This window comes from Bubalus bubalis, chromosome 1, assembly GCF_019923935.1.
Source record: "Bubalus bubalis isolate 160015118507 breed Murrah chromosome 1, NDDB_SH_1, whole genome shotgun sequence".
In the NCBI taxonomy this organism is placed as follows: Eukaryota; Metazoa; Chordata; class Mammalia; order Artiodactyla; family Bovidae; genus Bubalus; species Bubalus bubalis.
In genome coordinates this window covers 7197383-7223585 of record NC_059157.1, presented here as the reverse complement: position 1 = coordinate 7223585, position 26203 = coordinate 7197383, and the positions used below count along the sequence as shown (strand labels likewise).

Below are 26203 nucleotides of genomic sequence, written 5' to 3'. Positions count from 1 at the left end.
TCCTGCATTGGCAAGTGAGTTCTTCACCACTGGGCCACCAGGGAAAGCCACCAATACCGGTAGCTGCCCCAAACTCAACCCTACCTTTGAATCTGCCTGTAAAGCTTCGTGGGAATAAAAGCATTAGGCAGTAGTCTGTACTTGGCAGTCTCTTCCGAAATGTTACTGCTTCTCTTGCTGACCCCATGGATTTCCTTGTGGCTCAGCTGGTAAAGAATCCGCCTGCAATGCGGGAGGCCTGGGTTCCATTCCTGGATTAGGAAGATCCTCTGGAGAAGGGAAAGGCTACCCACTCCAGGATTCTGGCCTGGAGAATTCCATGGACTGTATAGGCCATGGGGTCACAAAGAGTCAGACACCAGTGAGCAACTCTCACTTTCACTTTTTCTTCCTGATGGAAAATTCTGCTAACTCTCTCTTCTCACAGGATAAGACTTTTCCTTATCCTGTGAGATAAGGACTGACCTAGGGACTGACTGCCTAACCGACAGTCAGTCATCTGTAACCTATGAGGTGGAGTTAACTGATCCAAGAGGCAAGTTTGCAGAGGATGGCATGGTTCCTCCAGCATTAACATCCCATTTGTATGTGTTTAACTATAAAGATAAGTTCTGAATCAACCTGTGGGAAGATGAATAAAATTCGCTCCACTGGACTTTGATCAAAACATACATTACTGGGAGAAAAGTAGTTTTCAGTCTGCAGAATTCAATTGTCCAGCTATGAATCTAAAAATTTTATGGAAAAAAAAAGTGGAATCAAAGGATGTGGCAGCTGGAAAGGGCTCAGAGGTCACCCAGAGCCCACACATTTTAAAGATGAGGAATGAGCTCGAGAGGCAGGAGGGGACTGGCCCGGAGCCCCAGGGAACTCCTGGGGCAGCCCAGAGCAGACCCAGGGTCACCGGGGGCTCCCACAGGAGCTGCTGCAGACGCCAAAATCAATCTCCTAAACCCATTAATGCAGGATTGTACTGAAACCTCCTGGAGACCTAGAGATTATCCTAAAATCGACTGAAAGAAATTGGAGAGCACGCTTTCCTATTATTTTGATTTCATGAAAAAGTTCTAAAGTTAAAATTCAGACTGTCAAAAGCGTCTGTGTAATTTCACCGGGTGTGTGTGGTCTGTCTCAGCATATTGTGGTAAAGGTACATTCAGGTTTTCTTTTTCAAATGCACATTCTTTCAAAAAGCGGAGTGTGTGGGTAGAGATGTTTTCGTAGAGATGTTTGGGAGGAAATTCCTCATTTCCAAAGCAAGGCTTAAAAATAGAAAAAAGCAAGAGTGTTGATTTTTCTTTGGGGTTTGGTGTTTCTCCTTGGCACTTGGTCATCACACTGCATATGGAAAACTTGTCGGCCTTTTTTTAGCAAATGGATTAGTTATCTCAGGGGGCAAGCCATCTGGTCGGGAACCCAAGCCCCTGGCTCTCTAAGATTACGCTCGTTCGGTGGAGCTGTTCCCTTCCTTTGTGCAGTGTGACATGCAGGGCCCAGAAACCTAACTGCCTATATTTTCCTATAATTGAAAGTCAAGTCTATCTGAGCCCCCTAGTCTTCCCAAATCTAGATAATTTAGTCAGTTTCAACTAAAGCTATCACCGCAGGGTTGCTCCAGTCAGTTGGTGATCTCCCTGCCCACTTCCTTCTGCTCCGAGAATGATGTCAGCACCAGAGGCTTGTCCACTTCACAGCTGGGGCAAAGGGCACATCTGGGGAAGCCTTGAGAATTCCAGCTGCTCTTTGTCTGCAGTAGTATCCAGGGAGGAGCACAATTTGTATACGACTGGGCTTTCGTCTCCTGAAATAACTGATTATGGAAATGTTCGTTCCCTCTAGATGTTCTGTGATTCCTGAGTCAGAAATGATCTCTTTCTATGCTACAGCCCTTGTATTTTGTGTTTCTTGTATCGCTGACCACATATTTTGTATTTTGCTGGTGTCTTTTTCCATTTTACCTTTTAGATGCAAAGAGAAAAGATGGTCTTGTTCATTAAAAAAAAATAACCACAAAATCCAATGTATGGCAGCGCTCTAAATACATTTTCTTAGTGAGTAAAGTAATGATTGTATCAGTCAGGTTTCACTGTGATAACGCTGTGTAAGGAAAACATCGGCAATTTACAGCACTTATTTCTCCCTTGGAGTCACGGGCAGTCAGGTAGCTCTGCTCAGGCTGCTGTTGGCTTCCGTTCTGCCCCACAAACTCCATCTGATGGACTTGGGCTGAGGGAGACAGGGCCGGCGGGAAAGCCCCGTGATTCTTCAAACATCCACTTGGAATGAGCAGGGGCCACTGCTTCCCCCACTCCATTAGCCTAAGTGAACCAGCCAGCCAAACCCAGTTCCCCAGGAAATGCACTTCTCCTGGCGTGGAGAAGGAGCGAGGTAGGTCAGACTTGGAGGCGAGAGGGGATATCTGCTGAAAAATAATGTAACGTACCCACAAAGACACCAGGAGCATGGAACGGGAAAGAAGCAGATCCACAGAAGTTCCTGCTGCAGCAAAGCTGCCACCCAGACAGCCCTGACAAGGCCTTTCCCATTCACTTCCCATCCACATGCAGCTCTTCCCACCCAAGAGAAGAAATAGATGAAATGAAGCCCATTAAAGTTTTTAAGCATTTTTATTGAGATATAATTCATATACCATGAAATTCACCCACTTCAAGTGTAGAATTCAATTCAGTGGCTTTAATATATTGTAAGAATTGTGCAACCATCATCACACTATAAATTTAGACCGTTTCATCACTTCAGAAAGAACCCCCTACTCATTAGCCGTCTCTCACATCAATCATCTCTCAACTCACGGCAACCACAAATCTGCTTTCGGTCTCGTTAGATTCTGGACGTTTCCTAGAAATGGAATCCTATGATATGCTGTGTTTGGCTTCTGCCTTCTTTCATCAAGGCTCATGCATGCTATAGCATATATCAGTACTTGACACTTTTTTTGTGGCTGAATAATATTCCACTGTATGGATGGACCACGTGCTGTTTATCCATTCACTGGTTGATAGATGCTTAAGCTGGTTTCACCTTGGGGGCTGCTGTGAACGCTGTGTGGACAGATGCTGTCATTTCTCTTGATTACATACCAAGGCGGGGGTGCTGGGTTGTACGGTAGCTCTATGTTTAAACTTTTGAAGAACTGCAAACTGTTTCCCTGAACAACTGCACTAACTTACGTTTTTGGTGGTGGTGTACAGGGTTCCTAATTCCTCCCATCCTCACGGACACTCATAATTATCTTTCCTGAACTTGGCCTCCTAATGGTTTTGATCTGCATTTTCTTAGAGGCAAAGGATGTTGCACATCTTTCTATGAGTTTATTGGCTGTTTGTATATCTCCTTTGGAGAACTATCTTCAAAGACTCATTTTAATTAGGTTATTTATTTCTTTATTATTGATTCCAAGAGTTCTTTGTGTATTCTGAATACCAGTCCCTCATCAGATAAGGGATTTGGAATTATTGTCTCCCATTCTCTGGGTTGTTTTTTCACCTTCTTGGTGGTTTTACAGAACAAAATCAGTTTGCCTTAGGTCTTAAGTTTCTTTCATGCCAACACAGCTGAACTTTCTTAACTGGACTTCAGTGTTGCCAGAGCCTTTCAGCTTGAAATAGAAGTCTCACTGCTAGTTCTCCCCGGGGTCACAGCACCGTGAGAATTAGTTTTCTGTTGTGTTAAGAAATGATTTAACTCTCCCTCCAGCCCCAGATCATCTCACAGGGAAGACGCACATCAAATGGACTTTAAATCCAGGGCCTCCCTTGGAGTGGTTCCCAGGGACCCCAGAAATTGTCATCAATCCTGATAAATGTTCCATGACCTCACCTGCATGTTCTCAGTGCTCCTGATCTACAACCTAGAGATGAGAGATGACCTAATTGAAAAAGCTAAACCCATAATTCTCCAAGCATGAATGTGCCTTTGTAGACCTGAACTCTCCTGAGAGCCCTTTGTTTCCGACATGCAAGAGGGCCCTGGTGTGCAAAGCCTGCTTTTAGTGTCAAGCAGGCTTTCAAACAGGTTTCCCCTGTGGCTCAGTGGTAAAGAATCTGCCTGCAATGCAGGAGTTGAAAGAGATGCAGGTTCGGTCCCTGAGTTGGGAAGATCCCCTGGAGGAGGGCATGGCAACCCACTCCAGTATTCTTGCCTGGAGAATCCCAAGGACAGAGGAGCCTGGCGGGCTACAGTCCATAGGGTTGCAAAGAGTCAGACCTGACTGAACAACTTAGCAGGCATGTAAGCAGGCTTTCAATCAGCAAATTGTAAGCGCACACAGAGCTCTTACCGGTCAGCTGTTCTTCAGGTCACTGATAAACTGACCTGTAGCACAGAGGTGCAGGTGTTGGCTATGGGGCCCTTGAAACTGTCCATCTGCCAGATGGATTCACAGGTGTCAGTTTCACCACGCTCGCCTCCCCGTCTCCCTTTTTAACACATGGAAACTTGCTTAAAAGCGTGAAGAGGTATGTGAGTACCCAGACTCTATGGACCAGTACGCGCTGTCTTAGGTAGGGTTTCCCGGATGGAGACTGTGCCCCGGGAGGGAGGTTTGTAGGGAAGCTCTTAGGGGCAGCTCCCGGGAGCCGTGGTCCCATGAAACCACAGGATGGTGAGCGACGCAGGTTCACGCTGTATCCTCAGGGCTGAGCTATGCTGAAACTTAGTCATAGTTATAGGATGAGGGGTCAGGAGGTGGCGGTCAGGTCTGATGGCGCTCGTGTCCTATGGGTGGAGGTCTCCGCACTCCCTGCAAGCGGGGTGAGGTGGGATGCTGCCCTTCATGTTGGGGGGGAAGTGGCTCACTTCTGTGGGCCCAGAGGGTTAGGGGCTCTAGGAGTTTCAAGGCTGAAGGGGGAGCTGAAATCAGCCCAGCTGTCCTTGGCGGGATGTTTCCCCTTCTTGGACTCTGCTGTCCTGGCGGTTAGGTCCTGAGCCTGGGGATCGTCTTCCTCTGCCTTCTCCCCCTGGGAGGTGGGGCCCTCATTGTTGCTGTAAAGATGTCCTCTGGCTTCGCTGACTCTCACTGTAAATTGCATGTAAAGGTTTTCCTGACCTTTTCTAGAGGGTCCGCTGAGCTCAGCTATTGAATTCCACTATTGGAGTTGCTGTTGCCCCCAAACTTGTCACACATCTGGCACCTTCCACCGTCTCCATGGTTGCTGGCAAAATTTCCACAGCCAGATTAGTTTCCCAGGGCAGTGATGACAGACTGGGAGGCTTACACGACAAATGTGCATTATCTCACGGTGCTGGGGGCCAGAAGTCTGAAATCAAGGTGTCAGCAGACCGTGCTTCCGCCTAGGGCTCGGGGAAGACCCTCCCTCACCTCTCCCTGCTTCTCGTGGTTCCTGGTGTCCCGGCCTCTGGCTACACGACTGCAGCCTCTGCCTCCGTCTCACGTGCCTTCTTCCTTACGTCTCCCTGTTGTTGTGTCTCCCCTCTCCCCTTTGGCAAGGATTCCAATCACCGGATTTAAGGCCAATCCTTAATCTTATTTTGAGGTCCTTAGCTAATTCCATCTGCTAAGACACTATGTTTAAACAAGGTCCTGTTCTGAAGTTCTAGGTGCACGAGAATCTTTGGAGACACTAGTCAGTCCACTATCGAGAGCCACTTTGTGGCAAGGGCTCTTGGTGCTTAATTTACCACCAACAAGGGGTGGTCTTTGCCAGCCAGATAGCATGCGAACCAGTTCCAAAAGCCCACGCTCTCTGTCAGCCCACTGTTGATACCAGCTTCACAGGTTGGGTTCCCCAGGAAACAGACCCTGGGCAGAGTTCAGCCTGAGGTTGTTTATTCCTGAAATAAACTGATATTCAGGAAAAGTTATAATGCTGTGCATGGGTGTATACCAAGTTGCTTCAGTCATGTTCGACTCTTTGCAACCCCATGGACTGTAGCCCGCCAGGCTCCTCTGTCCGTGGGATTCTCCAGGCAAGAATACTGGAGAGGGTTGCCATGCCCTCCTCCAGGGGATCTTACAGACCCAGGGATCAAACCCACGTCTTCTGCACTGCAGGCTGCTTCTTTACCTCTGAGCCACTGGGGAAGCCCTATATAATGCTGCTGCTGCTGCTAAGTCACTTCAGTCGTGTCCAACTCTGTGTGACCCCATGGACTGCAGCCCACCATGCTCCTCCGTCCATGGGATTTTCCAGGCAAGAGTACTGGACTGGGGCCATTGCCTTCTCCCTATATAATGCTATGTGACTATAAAAATGCACCTGTGGAGAAAATGTAATGACATGGAAATAAGTTAATGATAGAATCTTAAGTGAAAAGGGCTAAACCGGTGTATATATAGCTTAATATTATTTTAGAAAAAATAATCTGAAAAGTTATTCACTGAACTATTAATGGTCATGAAATTATGAATGGCTGATTTTGTCTTCTTTTCTGCAGTAATGTTTTACCCTTTATAACAAAAAAGGAAAATTATTCGACAGTAATCATTCCAAGGATTGATTTGTGTGTGTGATTAAGGAGAAATAAGTCACCTTTGTCACCTGGTACTACAGTTAGAAGAGCAAAAGCCCAGAACATTCATGGCAGAATGGAAAGCAAACGCCCTCCCCACCGCCCATCTCATGTCCCATTGTAGGCCAGAGGATGTGATCCCCAGTTCCTGGGGGTTATGGGGGTTATGCCTCAGTTCCCTGAGGCACATGGAGCCTCAAGGCTGCCTTGTAAACCCTTTAAACCAGGTTTATTTTTACACAAGTGGGAATCAAACTTGTGCTGACCACAGGAGTCTGGAGGTAAATGTAGGTGTTCTGACAACTGTGAAAGATGTTATCTTCTTGGAAAAGAGACCGGAAGCTTCTTATTGCATCAATTCAGTTCAGCCGCTCAGTCCTGTCTGACTCTTTGTGACCCTATGGACTGCAGCACACCAGGCTTCCCTGTCCATCACCAACTTCCAGAGCGTGCTCAAACTCATGTCCATCAAGTCAGTGATGCCATCCAACCATCTCGTCCTCTGTCTTGCCCTTCTCCTCCCCTCTTCAATCTTTCCCAGCATCAGGGTCTTTTCAATGATCAGCTCTTTGAATCAGGTGGCCAAAGTATTGGAGCTTCAGCTTCAGCATCAGTCCTTCCAATGAATATTCAGGGTTGATTGCCTTTAGGATTGACTGTTTTGATCTCCTTACAGTCCAAGGGACTCTCAAGAGTCTTCTCCAACACCACAGTTCGAAAGCATCAATTCTTTGGTGCTCAGCTTTCTTTATGGTCCAAGTTTCACATCCATACACAAGCACCAGGGAAGCCCAAGAACACAGGAGTGGGTAGCCTATCCCTTCTCCAGGGGATCTTCCTGACCCAGGAATCAAACCAGGGTCTTCTGCATTGTAGGCAAATTCTCTACCAGCTGAGTGACCCAGGAAGCCCTCCTATTGCATAGGGAATGTCATGTATGATTTGAGGACACTAGCTGCTGAGTGATGCACTAAGCAGAAGGCCCAGAGTTTTCTCCCAGCCCAAATGAACCGGGTGTTCTCAAAAGCCAGATACAACCTGACCTCTGGGTGGCTCTTCCTGAGAGATGCTCTATTTTTTCATCACCAGGAAGACACACATGCAAGATGCTTTGTGCCTGAAAATTAGATGTAGAATTTTAATTTTTATGTTATTTAAAAGTTCAAATTTTATTTTTGCATGACATCTTTTCACACAAGAAATAAAACACTGTGAACAATGTTGAAACCTCCTTGTTTCTCTCCACAGATCCATCTTACCTTCCTTTTCCAGAGACAACCACATCAAGAATCTGGTAAGTATTCTTCCATCACTCTTTTATATTCTTACCACAAATACGTAGTCAAAGCAATACTCTGTTATGCTTTGCATACTCTGTTTTACCAAGTGCTATCACACTGTACATATTCTTCAACTTTTTTTTCTCTTTGGTGTTCCATGGTTTTGAAATTTATTCATGCTGACGCACGTGGATGCAGTGTATCCAGTTTAAAGTCGATTGTGTTCAATTGTGTGAAAGTATCACAACTTATCTATCCCTTATTCCTAGACTTTCAGACTGTTCTCAATTTTGCTAATGAAAGTGAGGTTGGAACCGCTGCAGAGATGGTCTCCATATGTAAGTTTACTGTCCCTAGAAGGTCAGTGAAGGCTGTAGAGGTGGTCATTTTCCACATCAGTAATATTGACAAATGGTGTTCTGAATGGTTGTACCAATTTATGCTCCTGGCAGAACTATACATGGGTTTCCTATTTCCCAGAGTCTTGCCAATATTTAGTATCATCGAACTTTTAAAATGTTGGCAACTTTAGGGTATGAGATGGCATCTGCTTTCAATCTGAATTTCCCAGACCACTAGTTGGGTGGAACTTTGTGTTATTCAGGGTGAAGTTGAGCTGCTCCAGTTCTTCTCTCTTGCGTCGCCACCTTGCATGGGCGGTCAGGCTGGTGGGTTGGGGGCCCTGCCCCATGCTTAGTCAGGGGTCCTCCCTGTTGTTACATTGCCATCGCTTAGGTCATCCTCTTCGTCCCAGTGGCTGAAGTTGGGCAGTTGCCACATACTAACTTTGGGGAAAAAATTAGAGAATTTCTGGGAAAGCAATTTTCTTATTGGCAAACAAGGCAGAAACTGCACAGATTCCTTCTGCGAACCTTCCACTGGCAAAATCTCGCCGCATCCTTAGACGGCATGGCCAGGGGACCATGGTCCCTGTGGGCAGTCGCGAGTCCAGGAGGATGTGGAGAGGGGGGCTAGCTTTGCTTCTCAAGCAGATGTTTGCTTGGTTTCTGGGGTTCCGGGCTTCCTTCTCCATGACTCAGCTAGTAAAATGTTTGGTCCATTTTTATTTTGTTTGCCTTTTCTTGTTGATTTCTGGGAATTCCTTACATCTTCCAGTTTGCTTATTTAATTCACACAATAAATCATCATTTAAATGTACCAGTGTACATACATCAGGAAAGATATTTTAAACTATTTTAGTGTACCTGGAAAGGAGTTTGCTATTTAAATAAGTAATATATTCTTTTGATAAATTAAGATTCTTTTTATAAAATAAATAATTACAACTTTATGGAAAGGACTTGGGGTTAATATAAGTTACTCAAAGTGAACGCTTAGAGAGAGCAGTTTCTCGGGTTCAGTTGAACCTACTGAGCCTGTAAGAGCCTGAAGACACGTAGGACACTGTGGTTAGTTTTGTAACCATTCCGAGTTTCCGTTTACTCAACAGTGAGGATAGTATTATTTGCTCTGCTTCCTATGTGAGGTTGCTATAGGATCAAGCAAGATAATGTAAAGAAAACGTCCCAGAGGAGGCAAAGTTTATGTCATTGTTAGGAATCAGAATTATATTGAATAGTAGATGCATTAGATTTCATCTGAAGGCTCCTGAATCTAGTTTCCAGTTCCCTTGACACTCTGTGCACTGTCTACACTTTACTCTGTACTCCAGACCAGGGTCACTACTGTCCTGGGTGTGTGGGCCAAAGGTCACTACAGTTCTGGGTGTGTGGGCCGATGGTCACTACCGTCCTGGGTGTGTGGGCTGATGGTCACTATGGTCCTGGGTGTGTGGACTGATGGTCACAACAGTCCTGGGTGTGTGGGCTGATGGTCACTATGGTCCTGGGTGTGTGGACTGATGGTCACAACAGTCCTGGGTGTGTGGGCTGATGGTCAGTTGGTCCTGGGTGTGTGAACCGGTGGTCACTATGGTCCTGGGCGTGTGGGCCGGTGGTCACTATGGTCCTGGGCATGTGGGCCGGTGGTCACTACGGTCCTGGGCATGTGGGCCAGTGATCACTATGGTCCTGGGCGTGTGGGCTGGTGGTCACCATGGTCCTGGGCATGTGGGCTGTGTGTTTGGAGCATCCATGTGAGATCTGAGAGGGGCTCTTCTCAGAGCCACTACTTCCTAAGGGCAGCCTGGCTTTCTAGCCCTCTTGCAAACAGTTTTCAACTAATCCTCTCATTCCAGGGGGGCCGTGGAGTTTCTTTCTCTCACGGTTCAAGCCAATCCAGTTTGTCACCCATTACTGCCCTCACAGGGGGCAGAACTCAGTCTCCCAGCCTTTTGCACCCAGCCTGGCACACAGCTTGGAGCCCCACCCACTGGTCCAGCAGCGCCTCCGCCTGACTGCCCAGCTCCCCCGCCCAGGTCTCTGTGCCAGCTCTGGCCTGTGCGCGGAGCCTCGGGCCCAGCCAAGGGAAAGATGGGGGAAAGGGCAGAGAGATAATGGAGAATGCCTTGGAAAGTGATTTTGCTTTATTCACAATAAAGTTTTAAAATAAAACTTATTTTATTTTATAAAATAAAATTCTATAAAATAAACTTATTTCATAAAATAAAATTTTAAATAAATTTTATTTAAAATAAATCAAGTTTTAAAAGAGAGAAGGGAGAATTTTAACCATGTGTGGAAGAAGTTACTACTCATGCATTGCCTAAGCGTTCGCTGAGCGGCTCCACAGACGGAGAGATGTCCCAGGTGCTGAGACGCAGCAGAGGCTGAGCAAGTGAGGTCCTGCTCTCACGGAGCTTAAATTGTAGGACCAGAGACAGTCAAAGACACACAGGATAATGCAGATAAATATGAGCACGTCAGTGAGTGGTAAAGACTCTGGAGAGATCTTGAAAAGAAGGATGAGACAGAGACTGGGGTCATCAGGGAAGGTCTTTGTGAAAAAGCAACATGTGAGCTGAGATGTGCTTGATAAGAAGAAGCTGCTGCTGCTGCTAAGTCGCTTCAGTCGTGTCCGACTCTGTGCAACCCCATAGACGGCAGCCCACCAGGCTCCCCGTCCCTGGGATTCTCCAGGCAAGAACACTGGAGTGGGATGCCATTTCCTTCTCCAATGCGTGAAAGTGAAAAGTGAAAGTGAAGTCGCTCAGTCGTATCCAACTCTTAATGACCCCATGGACTGCAGCCTACCAGGCTCCTCTGTCCATGGGATTTTCCAGGCAAGAGTACTGGAGTGTGGTGCCATTGCCTTCTCCTAAGAAGGAGCAACTCAGGTGAAATTAGAGGGGAGAGCACAAGTGCAGAGGCTCAGCTCCTACAAAGGACCAGAATTGGGGTTGAGGTTAACAGGTCCCTGTGGGACGAGGAGGAAGGCCGAGGGGCCTGGAGTGAGGGCAGAGGGCTGGGAGATGCTGGGGCCAGACCATGCAGAGCTGCTGGGCAGGCCTGACTCACAAGTTCGGCAGTTTAACCCAGAATGGGGTCTGCCTTGGGGAGCTCCTGGGGCCACGAGGAAGCCAGGGTTTTCAGAATCAGGGAGTTTATCCAGGTTGGTTCAAGGACCAGCCTTGGGGGTAAAGGGAAGACACCTGGGAGGTAAGAGCTCTCACAGGGATGGTTCCCACCTGGGAGAAGAGACTAGCAGGTATTGGGTGAGAGGTGATGGGCTCAGCTGACTGAAGGGACCCCCCCAGGACAAAGCAGGACAGACGGACTCACCCTGGATGAGGACTGAAGTGGGGGACCCTCACTCCCCAAGCATTCTAGAAGCGTCAGCTCTGCCTCTTGCAGCCCACGCTGTGGACCCGGGGCAGCACACCAGCTCCAGAGCCCACTTGCCTGAGTGTGGAGCTCTGAGTGGACTGCCAGCTGTGATGCTGGTGGGCTTGCATCCTTGCAGGGCTGAGCCTGAAGTTGGCAGGTTACCTTGGCAGGGAGGCGGCAGCAAGGCAGTGCTGGGCAGACGGGGAGTCACAAACAAGATGGAAAGAACTGTGCTTCGGAAGAGTTAGCATCAGATTCAGGGCTCTACACCTTTGGGTTGAGGCACCGCCCAGGACAAGCCTTTCACATCCTTTAAGGTTGCAGAGCAGCTACCTGGTCAAGAGTCACCAGTGGATTTGGTCAGTCATCTCAGGCAGAAGCACAAACAGAGCTTTCCATGCCAGGTAACATTCCAGGATTCCGGAACACGTCTCTGCTTCCAAGGCGGCACCATCTAACTACGAAGTCCTGACTTCCTGTAGCCAGGAAGAACTCCAGAAAGACCTGAATGAATTAGACAATGGTCTAGGAGCTCAAATGAGGCATCTTTCATGGAAAGATACAATATAACATTAAATTCAAAGTATGCTCCTGTCTCAGAGAAGGCAATGGCACCCCACTCCAGTACTCTTGCCTGGCAAATCCCATGGATGGAGGAGCCTGATGGGCTGCAGTCCATGGGGTCGCTAAGAGTCAGACACAACTGAGTTTCACTTTTCACTTTCTGCGTTGGAGAAGGAAATGGCAACCCACTCCAGTGTTCTTGCCTGGAGAATCCCAGGCACGGGGGAGCCTGGTGAGTTGCCGTCTGTGGGGTCGCACAGAGTCAGACACGACTGAAGCGACTTAGCAGCAGCAGCAGCATGCTCCTGTTTGCTCCATGGAAACCACAGACAGATGACATGCGTGACTATGACATCACCAGGAGTTTCTACAGACAGTGAACAACCCAAGCGTCACTTCTGTCAGCAGCTCTCACCTCTCAGTGCCTCTGTTCCCGGCGCTGTGCTGAGCACGCTGGACACGAGCTCACACTCCCTCTCTCCGGCCGTCGTTTCTGAGTGAGAGCCGTGTACTCCAGAAATCCCTGGGCTTGGACGGTCATCTGGTCTGGTTACATCATTGACTTACAGCAGATTTTCCATTAGTGTAATCTTCTGCACCCCTTGGGACTTGGGTAATCACTTATGTGTGCTTCTTTCTTTTTCTTGGGAGGATGAGTGTAATCACAAATTAACTAAGTGCTTGGATCGTAGGCTAGAAGGGGCTGGGAGAAGGCCCGAGCTGGCTTTCTGCCTTCAGATAGTAACTGAAAGGGGGATCCAGCTGCTCGCCACTCAAAAGCCATAAAAGAGGCCAGGTTGGTGGGAAGGAACTTTTGCTTTGTTTTGGATGCAAGCAACCGGTGTGGAGGGGGGAAGGACAGATGCCTGTTCAAAGGCCAACTCCTCCCGCTGACGATCAGTGGACAAGAGGTTTTTATAGACGGAGGGAGGGGGCTACATGCCGAAACAGCAAGGTGAGCTCTGCCAGTCATCTTGAAATTGGTCCCCAGTGGTTTAATCGGTGTCATCTTAATGGTCTTACTCACAGTTAATCTTCAGTTCCAGGGCCAGTTTGTTCCCATTTCCTTGAGGCCAGTTCTTGGAATTGTGGCCGCTGATGTCCCGGCTACAGTGCGGTCATCACGTAGTTAGCTTCTTCCATGTGTTCAGCATCTATGACGGCTCACAGGATATGGCTCAGAATGTTATCTGTGGTCCTTGAGAAGGAACTAAATGTCCTTGACTTTGCTTAATGAGTACACTTATTACTTGGTCTCCTTTGACTGTTTCCCTTTGTTTTTGCCCATTCTCACTTCTCTGATTAAACGTATTCTTTGGCTAAGTGTTTCCACAGACAAAAGGCAGGTGGAAAACATGGGGGGCAAGGACCACAGGGTACTGCTCCGTTTCAAGATGCGCCTGGTGGTGGGGCAGGGTGGTTGGGCAGGAGAGGCTAACTCACCTCCTCCAGGCCGCAGTGGGGTCTCCTCCTGCGATCCAGGCTCCTACTCAGACCTTCTTCCCCTAAACTGAGCTTCCATGCGGCGGCAAGTGTTACTGTGTGCTGGGATACAGCACGGCTGTGCCCTTGCTTCTCTTTGACAAGCTGCACTTTCAAAGGGTGGATTGAAGAAGTGGGGATGAAATTTAAAAAAATGATTCCTGCAAATGGTATATTGTGTTTTCACTGGCCAACTGGGAAGAATTTAGGAAAGGAAAATTAAAGCCATGGCTCAGAATGAGCATCACCCGAGGGAGAGGATCAGAGCCGTCTTCTTCCAGCCCCACCTGCAACAAGATGCTACCCAGATGGGGAAAGAAGCAAGCTTCCTCCTGTTTCACTTCTTAAGCATGTCAGCTCCCATCTGCTAATGCCCCAAACCACAGGCCAGGATGCAGCGCCAGATTCAGGAGGGAAGGTGCTGAGAGGACCCTCCTGCCAGTCTCACATGGCTTTTACTAACCCTAATTGCAGAAATGGTATTTGACATAGAGAGGGCCCATTTCAATGTGGGTGTGGGCGTGTAGGGAAAATGGTCTCTGATGATTGCACCTAAAAGCTGGTCTTTCCTAGCCTACTACTGAGGTTTCCTGAGTGTGTGTGTGTGTGTGTGTGTGTGGGCGTGGGTGTGTAGGGAAAATGCTCCCTGATGATTGCACCTAAAAGCTGGTCTTTCCTAGCCTACTAATGAAGTTTCCTGAATGGCAGAGAAGTAGCCTCTCCCACCACAAAAAAAGCCAGTCCCAGAAAAGTCTCTGGCGAGACAGAAAGGTCTGAACAAACACAGACCAGACACTGATTTAATGCGGATGCCGCCTCCACAAGGAACTTAAGGAAAAGGACAATTTGGGGAGAAACAGCAGCATCTCCTGAAAGAAGGGAGAAAGCAAAAGAATCCCAAGGACCAGCAATTGGCAGCACAGAATTTATCTCGTACCGTTCATAACCCTGTCAACCAGAGCGCACGAAGAAGTGACTCTGGAGGGGCAAGGAGAAGTGTGGGGCTTTAGCAGAGGACAAAGAACCCACCCCAAACCTGAAGTCTGCTCTACGCCAGACTGTGTGAAGCTATTGTCTTCCTGCTAAGAAGCAAAGAGGCTCAAACTGCACTCACGATGGTGGATTTATCTACAGATAAAGCATATCCCTCTAATTAAGCACGTGGGGCTTCCAGGTGGTGCTAGTGGTAAAGAACCCGCCTGCCAATGCAGGAGATGTAAGAGACTCAGGTTTGATCCCTGGGTCAGGAAGATCCCCTGGAGGAGGGCATGGCAACCCTCTCCAGTATTCTTGCCTGGAGAATCCCATGGAGAGAGGAGCCAGGTGGGCTACAGTCCGTGGAGTTTCAGAGTTGGACACGAGTGAAGCGACTTAGCACACACAGCACACAATTAAGCACACAGACTAAACAAATCTGTAGTCACAATATTACGCATCCAGGCTTGATGGATTATACTTAAATGACCCCTCTGCATTTAAAGTGCCATTAGGGAGCTGGGTAGTGGGGTTAGTGGGTGGTGGGGATGGAGACTCGCAGGGATGAGCTGCATTCTGCCCGGTGAAAGGCCATCCTAGGCTGTGACTCTTTACCAACTTGCTGGCGAGCAGGGTGGGACAGAATTAACTCCTCGAGTGGACGTTCCATCAGCAGGTCTGGGGGCGCAGTGGGGACTGAGTCATCGGGTGAGTCACATCCCCGCTCCACCCTGGAGCAAACCCACAGCAGAGCCTTTCAGGGCAAAGGTGTGAGTCAGGCCTGAGCCTGCAGCTGGTGGTGTACACGTGATGTCACCTCTGCAGTCCTGCTGGCTCCTCTGACGACAGGGGAGCAGCGATTGAGTCTGAATCAAGCTCAGCTCTATTAGTGAACCTCTGCAAGGTCGACATCTGCTACTTGCTTTTTGGCCAGCCAACAATTGCAAAATGAGCGTGGATGGCTTGGTTAATGAGGCTTTGATAATGGAAACTGGGACTTGATTAAATTTTCCACAGCCTGTGTTTGTGGACACCAGTGTATCCTGCTGGGTTTCTCAGACTTGTCAATTATACATCAAAAATCATAACAGCAAATGCCCTTTTAAAAAGTATCCTACAGATAATTAGCATGGAGCCTATATATGAACAGCTTTGTGTATATATACACATATATACCTATATATACATATGCATACAAATACATAGAGTAATATATATGTATACAAATACATACTGTACTTAACAATAATGATGTATATGTATATCAGTTCAGTTCAGTCGCTCAGTCATGTCCGACTCTTTGTGACCCCATGAATCGCAGCACACCAGGCATCCCTGTCCATCACCAACTCCCGGAGTTCACTGAGACTCATGTCCATCGAGTCAGTGATGCCATCCAGCCATCTCATCCTCTGTCGTCCCCTTCTCCTCCTGCCCCCAATCCCTCCCAACATCAAAGTCTTTTCCAATGAGTCAACTCTTCGCATGAGGTGACCAAAGTACTGGAGTTTCAGCTTCAGCATCATTCCTTCCAAAGAAATCCCAGGGCTGATCTCCTTCAGAATGGACTGGTTGGATCTCCTTGCAGTCCAAGGGACTCTCAAGAGTCTTCTCCAACACCACAGTTCAAAAGCATCAATTCTTCGGCGCTCAGCTTTCTTCACAGTCCAACTCTCTCATCCATACATGACCACTGGAAAAACCATAGCCTTGACTAGATGGACCTTTGTTGGCAAAGTAATGCCTCTGCTTTTCAACATGCTATCTAGGTTGGTCATAACTTTTCTTCCAAGGAGTAAGCATCTTTTAATTTCATGGCTGCAGTCACCATCTACAGTGATTTTGGAGCCCCCAAAAATAAAGCCTGACACTGTTTTCACTGTTTCCCCATCTATTTCCCATGAAGTGATGGGACCAGATGCCATGATCTCTGTTTTCTGAATGTTGAGTTTTAAGCCAACTTTTTCACTCTCCTCTTTCACCTTCATCAAGAGATTTTTTAGTTCCTCTTCACTTTCTGCCCTAAGGGTGGTGTCATCTGCATATCTGAGGTTATAGATATTTCTCCCGGCAATCTTGATTCCAGCTTGTGCTTCTTAAATAAAACTATGTGACAGAAAAAATAATGCAGTGAAGTGAAAGTCATTCAGTTGTGTCTGACTCTTTGAGACCCCATGGACTGTATAGTCCATGGAATTCTCCAGGCGAGAATACTGGAATGGGTAGCCTTTCCCCTTCTCCAGGGGATCTTCCCAACCCAGGGACCAAACCCAGGTCTCCCGCATTGCAGGCGGATTCTTTACCAACTGAGCCACCAGGGAAGCCCAAGAATACTGAAGTGGGCAGCCTATCCTTTCCCAGCAGATCTTCCTGACCCATGTGATAGAAAAAATAATGCAGCAGGGGCCCGTTCATGTTAAAAAAAAAAAAAAAAGAAGAAGAATAGACATAAACATACGTTAAGACTAAGCTCTGACAAAACAGGAAATGCAGAGGACTGGTGGGCTGGTAAAGGTAGAGAGGTGTGGGGTGCTGCTAAGTCGAGTCAATCGTGCCCAACTCTGTGCGACCCCATAGACGGCAGCCCACCAGGTGAGAATACTGGAATGGGTAGCCTTTCCCCTTCTCCAGGGGATCTTCCAGGCAAGAACACTGGAGTGGGTTGCCATTTCTGTCTCCAGATTTATCTCCATAAGCAACCGCTTTTCCCAAAACTTGAGTCTTTGCGGTGTGGGGTGGAATTTGTTAAAATGAGTTTTTTACTTTACGTTCCTTTCAAAATATGCCAAACACTAAAGGAAGACATAATAAATGCATCCAATATTCAGAGGCCAAGCTATCATTACTAACTCACTGGCTGCTAAAAAGATACCACACAATGGTTCCAATTTTCCATGCATTAAGGCTTTGAGGGCCCCCAAACCAAATCCATTGCTCATTGTTTATACTGCCATGTCTCCTCGTCAGCATCATTTTCAAGGAATTGGGGCATTCCCTGTCCAAATAGTCCCTTTCTCAAGAACTCGATCATTGGAAGGAAGCTATTAGAGATTCTGTGTGCCGGATATTACTCATGCTTGATACATCGCATGCCCAGGGGAATATGAAAAAGCATGCCAACAAATGTAGAATTTAATTCACATCGATTAAAACAATGTGTGCCAAACAGCTCTTTTTGTGGGAGAAAAAAATAGCAGCGTGTATCAAGAAATCTAACAACTGAACGTAGGAGACTGTGGCCCGGAGAGACTTGAATTATTCGATGGACTTTTTCTGATTGTTTATTTTGTATCAGGAATTATGCTGAGGATGAGTAGCAGGATAGCGAGATGAAAGGAAGAGAAAAGATAACGATAATTATAATGCAATGCAATAAGAGGTAGAGTAGAGGCCAGAAAGAAAGTGCATTTAAACAAGTGCAGAATCCATGTGAACATGGAAGAATGAGGTCAGGTTTGAAAGGTGAGAATGGCCCTATTCCTGTGTGAGGGGGGCCTCTGCAACAAGCCCCCTAGGGAGTGTCTCACACCTGTTGTGTTCATCACTCAGTCGTGTCTGACTCTTTGTGACCCTGTGGACATATCTCGGTGTCTCTACTGAATCCTCTCTGTACCCCATCTCCAGAGTCTCAGCAAATCCTTTTGGCTCCACTGAAAGGATCAGGGATAGAACCCTATCACATCTTACCAGCTGCGTTGCTTCCAGACTCGTCCAAGTCACCATCATCTACCACAGGTTTTCTTGTTGTTCGGTCGTTAAGTTGTGTCTGACTCTTTGTGACCCATGGACTGCGGCAGACCCTTCAATCTGTTCTCAGCCGAGTGAAGTGGATGATCGATCCGTGTATATGCTAAGACAGGTCATGTTGAGACAGCTCAGACCACCCTGGTGACTCTCATTTCACGGGGTAAACGCTGAAGTCCTCGTGTGGCCGCCCAAGACCCTGAGTGCTCTGACGCTCTCCCCCATCCCTCCTCCCCACCTTGACGTCCCCGCTCCAGCCTCCCCGGGGCACCCTTCTCTCCCTCCAGTTTGTAATCAATGACCCTAATCCTCTTACACTAAATTGCCATCTCTCCTCTTACACCCCATCCTCCTATTTTTTATTTTCTTATATCACATATAACTTTCAAACACTCTATATTCTACCTGTTTAGTTTATTGTCTGCCACCTCCGACCCATCCCCAGAATAGACGCTCCAGAAGACTAGGTGTTTTTGTTTGTTGTGTTCACTGCTGTGTCTTCAGAACCTATGAAAACACTCAGCATATCATAGATGTTCAATAAAAATTTGAGAAAATCATGAATGAATTGAGTGGGGTCTGAATGTAGTATGATAGTATCAAAATTCGCCTGCCAATGCAGGAGACGTGGGTTCTGTCCCTGAGCTGGGAAGATCCCCTGGAGAAGGAAATGGCAACGCACTCCAGTTATTCTTGCCTGGGAAATCCCAAGGACAGAGGAGCCTGGCGGTCTATAGTCCACAGTGTTGCAAAGAGTTGGACATGACTGAGCATACGCACATGCAATATAAAAATTGAGGTTGAAGGGATAAACAAGGGCCCAGCTCTTGAAGGTGCTGTGGTAAGAGCTTTGAACTTGATCAGACGATAGGAGATCACAGGAACTGGAGAGGTGTTTATACCGTTTGTTTGCATGTAAATATGTATTCGACATGAAGAATGCAGTGGGGTGGGGGAAACACATCTGGTATTTTCACCACAAGCATCTCTGCTGCAGGCAGTGTGATGAACTGGCTGTAGGATAATTTTGCTCTAAAAGATAAAGCAACTGGTTCACAGTTTGATTGCAGTGCCATAAAAGACAATATAAAGGATTTGACTGGTAATTCACAATGGTCTTCAAGACTGATTCTGTGGCCGATTTAGATAGACCTGCCTGTTCTCGCCTCTGCTTTTTACAAAATTTATCAACAGTAACAATATTAGAAGTTGGAGGCAAAAGAAGAACCGAGGTCCTCCTCCTCACTCAGAAGAAAGAGGCTTATGTGATTCCTGATGAGTGTAAATTTCTGGAAAATATGAACTTCTTTGGTATTTGATAATGTAGAATGTGATATAGATGGAATTTTGGTATTTGGCACAGAATATGACTTAGATGATTTAAGGAAACGGGGCTTCCCAGGCTCCGTGGTAAAGAATCTGACTGCCAATGCAGGAGACGTGGGTTCAAACCCTGGGTCAGAAAGATTCCCCAGGAGGAGGGCATGGCAACCCACTCCAGTATTCTTGCCTGGAGAATCCCATGGATGGAGGGGCCTCTATCCCATGGGGTCACAAAAGAGTCAGACATGACTTAGCGACTAAACAACCATGACATAGACTGGGTAGGTGACTAAACATCTGGTGTACCCCAGATATGTTCTAGCAGTTATATATGTTCCATGTACTGATGAGAAACAGCAGTGTCCCTGTGTGTTTTCAGTTCAGTTCAGTTCAGTCGCTCAGTTGTGTCCTACTCTTTGTGACCCCATGGACCGCAGCACGCCAGGCCTCCCTGTCTATCACGAACTCCCAGAGTTCACTCAAACCCACCACGTCCATCGACTTGGTGATGCCATCCAGCCATCTCATCCTCTGTCATCCCCTTCTCCTCCTGCCCTCAATCTTTCCCAGCATCAGGGTCTTCTCAAATGAGTCAGCTCTCCGCATCAGGTGGCCAAAGTATTGGAGTTTCAGCTTCAACATCAGTCCCTCCAGTGAACACCCAGGAGTGATTTCCTTTAGGATGGACTCGTTGGATCTCCTTGCAGCCCAAGGGACTCTCAAGAGTCTTCTCCAACACCACAGTTCAAAAGCATCAGTTCTTCGGTGCTCAGCTTTCTTTATAGTCCAACTCTCACATCCATACACGACTACTGGAAAAACCATAGCCTTGACTAGACGGACCTTTGTTGGCAAAGTAATGCCTCTGCTTTTTAATATGCTGTCTAGGCTGGTCATAACTTTCCTTCCAAGGAGCAAGCATCTTTTAATTTCATGGCTGCAATCACCATCTGCAGTGATTTTGGAGCCCAGAAAAATAAATCTGGAGAGACTTGCAGCAGATGTTTTTATATGGTAAAGAAATTATGTCTAACACTAGATCCTGAATCCTTAATGATCAAATCTGAGAGAGAGTCATTGCTTTCTCTAAGATATACCCCCAATTCAGCTATAACCTTGAATCTATGTATTTTAAATGTATTCAAATATTTTTCATAATTTTATATTTTCATAATAAAGTCTTTAAAATTTTTATTATTTTTTCATGTTTAATTATGTCCTTTTAATCTTTTTTATTATGGCCTTCTCTTTTGCACCAAATTTGTCTTATGGCCAATTAGTTGTACAGCAAAACTGCTTATAGCGAGGAGTCTTACCACAAAAATGCCTGGAACCAAGGAAAAGACAAGAAAAAGAAAAGTTTAAAAATTATTGCAATGATATTTGACAGTTAGGATGGAAAATGTGACAGACTCCAGAGACATTTCAGAATAGAAGTCATGGCAGGTAGCAGCTAAATTAATGTGGAAGGTACAGCAGAAAGAGGACCCTAGATAACCACATTTCTAGCCTGGGTGTTTGGGAATGTGTTTAAATGCCATTAAATAAAGGTGGAACATGTGACCTGCAAGGAACGTACTCAAGGCTAATCAGGAGGAAATGTGGGCTGACTGGCCTCTGGACTTTATAATTGATCTCAGGCTCTGAATCAGTTTTTACATCTTGCACAAGTGACTTCCTACAGCAGATGGCGGACATCTGTCTGTCCTTCGGGTCGTTAAATTCATATTTCCTAACATGAACTGGAACCTAAGGCTGGAAATGTGGGAGATTAAAAATAAGCAATTCCAGGAATTTTCCTGGTGGTCCATGGTTAGGACTCCAAGCTTCTACTTCAGGGGGCACTGGTTAGAGAGCTAAGATCCCACATGCCGTGCAGTGAGGCCAAAATAATTAAAAAAAAAAAAAAAGGTAAAAGAAAAAAAAAAGTAAGGCATTCATACTTAAATTGGAGAAACTTGGAACTTATTATATACCACTATGCTAAGTGGCTCAGACAGTAAAGAATCTGTCTGCCAATGCGGAAGACTCCAGTTCTATCCCTGGGTTGGGAAGATCCCCTGGAGACGGGAATGACAACCCACTCCAGTATTCTTGCCTGGAGAATCCCATGGACAGAGGAACCTGGTGGGCTACAGTCATGGGGTCACAAAGAGTCGGACATGACTGAGCAACTACCTTGAAACTGATTATATAACACTGCAAAATGTTGTGATAAAGGGCTTCAGGGTTACAAAAGGATGCAATGATTGTAAAAACAGTTCCTATCCTGCTAAGTAGAGAGGGCAGGAGAAATAATAGATGAGGAGATGCTGACATAATATTGCTACCATTGTCTGACATGTGGAGTCAGGTCACGATATTCAGGCTGGGCTTGTTTCATAAAGGCATCTTAGGATGTGCTTTGAACACAGATAGACTTGTTTCATAGAAAACATGTAAACATAAGCTTCAGCAAAGAAAGGTGCTTCTTCTCATTTTTTCCGAGCCTTGCAACCCTCTCAGTCTGTCTTTTTCTAGCTTTTGATGAAGACTTGAATCTAAGAAATGCTTCACTATCTCTTCACTCTATTACAAGAAACATTCCAATGGGATAAAAGACAAGAGGCGGCCGGGTGGGGAGAGGCAGCCGCCAGCCGGTCTCCATGGCAGGTGGGCTGCCCTGATGCTCCTGCTCCTGGGAATGTCAGTCCAGGGCTGCCAAGAAGAGACAGAAATGCAGGTTCCGTACAAAACCGACTTTCTAAAAAGGTTCAGTCAGTCATTTCAGTCGCTCAGTCGTGTCCGACTCTTTGTGACCCCAAGAACTGCAGTGCGCCAGGCCTCCCTGTCCATCACCAACTCCAGGGGTTTACCCAAATTCATGTCCATTGAGTTGGCAATGCCATCCAGCCATCTCATCTTCTGTCGTCCCCTTCTCCTCCTGCCCTCAATCCCTCCCAGCATCAGGGTCTTTTCCAATGAGTCAGCTTTTCGCATCAGGTGGCCAATGTATTGGAGTTTCAGCTTCAGCATCAGTCCTTCCAGTGAACACGCAGGACTGATCTCCTCTAGAATGGACTGGTGGGATCTCCGTGCAGTCCAGGGAAAGCTTAGGCAGCGGGTAAACAATGGGAAAGCTCGTATGGACCAGCAGTGTCCTCGGAACCTCAACTGGCTTGAGCACAAGCTTGCGTCTGCTTTAGAGTTTACAAAGCTCCTTCGGGTACATTCTCTTGCTTGACCTCACAGCCACCTGGTGAGGCTGGAATGGTATCATTTTCCTTTGCTGATGCGGCAGTGGCCTGTCGGCGAGCAGTGACCCCCATTACGTAAACCCACGCTGCTCACGTCCGCGCCCCCCTGTCCAAACCGAGCACTCTTTCCTCTGCTCCACTTTGCTGTTTCAAATGTTGAAGAAGTGTGAGACATGTTTTTCATTCTGGCTACTTCCTTTTCCTTCCCTAGTTCTACAAATTATTGGAGCCCAAAATAAGCTGTATGTTAGGAATGTACACACAGACACTATGGGGAACAATATGGAGGTTTCTCAGAAAAGCTGAAAATAGAGCGATCCAGCAGCCCCACTCCTGGGTGTGTCTCAGAAAAGCAGCAGCACTCATTTGAAAAGATGCATGCACGCCAGTGTTCACAGTAGCATTATTTACAATAACCAAGGTATGGAAAACCTGGGTTCGATCCCTGGGTCGGGAAGGTCCCCTGGAGGAGGAAGTGGCAACCCACTCCAGTGTTCTTGCCTGGAGAATCCCCATGGACAGCAGAGCTGCCAGGCCACAGTCCATGGGGTCACAAAGAGTTGGACACGACTGAGTGACTAAGCACAGCACCTTCAAGGTGCGGAAGCAGCCTCTGTATCTGTCAACAGGTGAACGAATAAAGAAGATGTGGCACATATACACAATGGAATGCTACTCAGCCATAAAAAGAACAGTGGAATTTTGCCATTTGCAACAGCCTGAATGAATGTGGAGGGCATTTTCCTAAGGGAAATAAGTTGGACTGAGAAAGACAAATACCATATGATGTCACTTATGTGCAGAATCTAAACAATACAACCAACTAGTGAATACAATAAAATAAAAATAAATTCACAGATATCGAGAACAAACTAGTGGTTATAGTCGGGGGAGGGAAGGGAGGAGGGCAGCACAGGGGTGGAGCATTAAGAGGTCAAACTGCTCCGTGTGAAATAAATAAGCTACAAGGATGCCTTGTACAGCACAGGGAGTAGAGCCAACATTGCAAAACTATAAATGGAATATAGCCTTTAAAAAAATCAGTTGTGTATGTATAATTTCATTGAATTCACTTTATAGATTGTGAGAAAAAAATTAATCATGAAAAATGCAGCAAAGTTTACTATTCTTCAAAATCTTAGATAACTTGATTGGTTAAGTGCTTGCTATTCTTGTCATTAGCCCCAAGTAGGTAAGTTAAGTCTAATCTTAGATGAGTGATATGTGTTAGTCTCTTCCTGTAACTTATACATGTAAACTTCTGCCTCAAAAAATAAGCACCAGAAAGTTGAGGTATAAAGCTATCTATAGCCTGTCAAATGGAGAAGGCAATGGCACCCCACTCCAGTACTCTTGCCTGGAAAATTCCATGGATGGAGCAGCCTTGGTAGGCTGTAGTCCATGGGGTCGTGAAGAGTTGGACACGACTGAGTGACTTCACTTTCACTTTTCACTTTCACGCATTGGAGAAGGAAATGGCAACCCACTCCAGTGTTCTTGCCTGGAGAATCCCAGGGACGGGGGAATCTGGTGGGCTGCCGTCTATGGGGTCGCACAGAGTTGGACACGACTGAAGCGACTTAGCAGCAGCAGCAGCAGCATAGCCTGTCAAAAAGGCAAATGAGAGACTTCATATTACATTGCACTTAGACTCTATAAACCCTTTCTACTTACATGGTCGTGTTTGGTCTCACTGATCCTGTCTGAGGGGACTGCTGGCCACTAGTGTTAGCCGCTCAGTCGTGTCTGACTCCCTGTGACCCCATGGACTGTAGCCCGCCAGGCTCCTCTGTCCATGGGGATTCTCCAGGCAAGAATACTGGAGTGGGTTGCCATGCCCTCCTCCAGGGGATCTTCCCGACCCAGGGATCAAACCCAGGTCTCCTGCATTGCAGTCAGATTCTTTACCGTTGAGCCACTAGGGAAGCCGTGTCTTCTGTTGGAAGATAAGGAAGGTGAGGCTCAGATACACACGTTTGCTGAGTTTACACTGCTTATGAGCAGAGACCAGGAGACCAGCCTCCAGGCTCAGAGTTCCGTACAAGTTCTGCCGCTAGGTAGCTCTGTGACCGAGGGAAGCTGCTTTCCTCTGGGCTTTCTTCCCCTTTGTGATGATACGTATAATCAGTAAGCTTCTTGGAGAACTGGCAGTGCAGGTTCCTACCACCAGGACTGGCTCCCGGTCCAGCCCTCTCTCCACCACCCCATCCTGCCATCTTCGCTCCAAACTAACAGGCTCTAACTTAGCTAGGAGAGCTGCTGTGTCTCCCACCAAACCTGGACCCAGGGCACTATCCTCACACCTGAGGAGCAGGGAGGTCGGGTCCATAGGAGAAGGCTTCTCCACTGGTCGCTATATCTCAGAAGAGATGTAAGTAAGATCCAGAAGAATAAGGGAGCAGCTAAGAACACTGGGTTGTTGTTATCGTGTAGTCGCTAAGTCATGTCCAACTCTTGTGACCCCATGGACTGTAGGCCACCAGGCTCCTCTGTCCATGGGATTTCCCGAGCAAGGACACTGGAGTGGGTTGCCCTTCCCTTTTGCAGGGGATCTTCCCCATCCAGGGATTGAACCTGCATTTCCTACATTGGCAGGTGGATTCTTTACCACTGAGCCACCAGGGAAGCCCCAAAATATGGGTTAGCAGCAGTCAAAACAAGACAAACACTGAACGCCAAAGATCTTCAGCTAAGGCCGATGGTCCTGTGGAGCCGCCAGCCAGGAGCTGGACAGGGGTCAAGAAAGAAGAGGGTCATGCAAAGAAGGAGCCGTGTGTCCCAAGTCAAGACAGAGAAAGGCCAGATGGACGCCAGGTGGGGAGCTGACCCGTGGTGCCAACAGTTAGATGCAGCCAGGCTGAGTCAGATGCTGGATCAGGACAAGAGTGGTCTCGTCTCTGGTCCTTCATATTACTTTTGATTTTTTAGAGTGCAGGGTATAAACTAAAGTGATCATGGCGACCTTGGGAGCCCAGACTTCCTGGATAAAGGAGCAGTGGACTTAAGGTGGGGAGAGGACTGGGATTGCTAAGGTGATGGGGTTCTTCTTGCTTCCCACCCCCAGGCACCCCAGCCTGCAGGCACTGTTACAGCCTTTGCGTGGTGGTGATATGGGGGGTGGGGTGGAGGGCTCGCTTGCACTTTGAGCTGACCGAAGCTTGCTGAGGGTTTAGCACTCAGGTGACCTGCCTCTGTGACAGGGACAGTCTTCCTTCCATTAGAGCCTGTTTCACCTAAGGTAAGCAAGTGTGGAGAAAGGACCTGAGAATTCACACCTTGGGTTTATGAAGGACGATTCGCAGAAGTGGTCATGCAATTACTTATTTATGAAGTCTGCTTCTTTGTGGGGGCCGGGGAGAAATATCTCACATCCACTGGACAC

The 26203-nt window shown here is 47.1% G+C and overlaps 1 protein-coding gene across 2 annotated transcripts in view; it reads left to right on the top strand.

The window, feature by feature from the left end:
• Nucleotides 1-26203, top strand: part of PSD3 (pleckstrin and Sec7 domain containing 3) — a 610137-nt gene that overhangs the window by 46984 nt on the left and 536950 nt on the right. For both annotated transcript variants that reach the window (XM_044925847.2, XM_025293130.3), the window contains exon 2: nucleotides 7741-7786. The gene's annotated coding sequence lies outside the window, so the exon portion shown is untranslated. The remainder of the gene's footprint in view (nucleotides 1-7740; nucleotides 7787-26203) is intronic.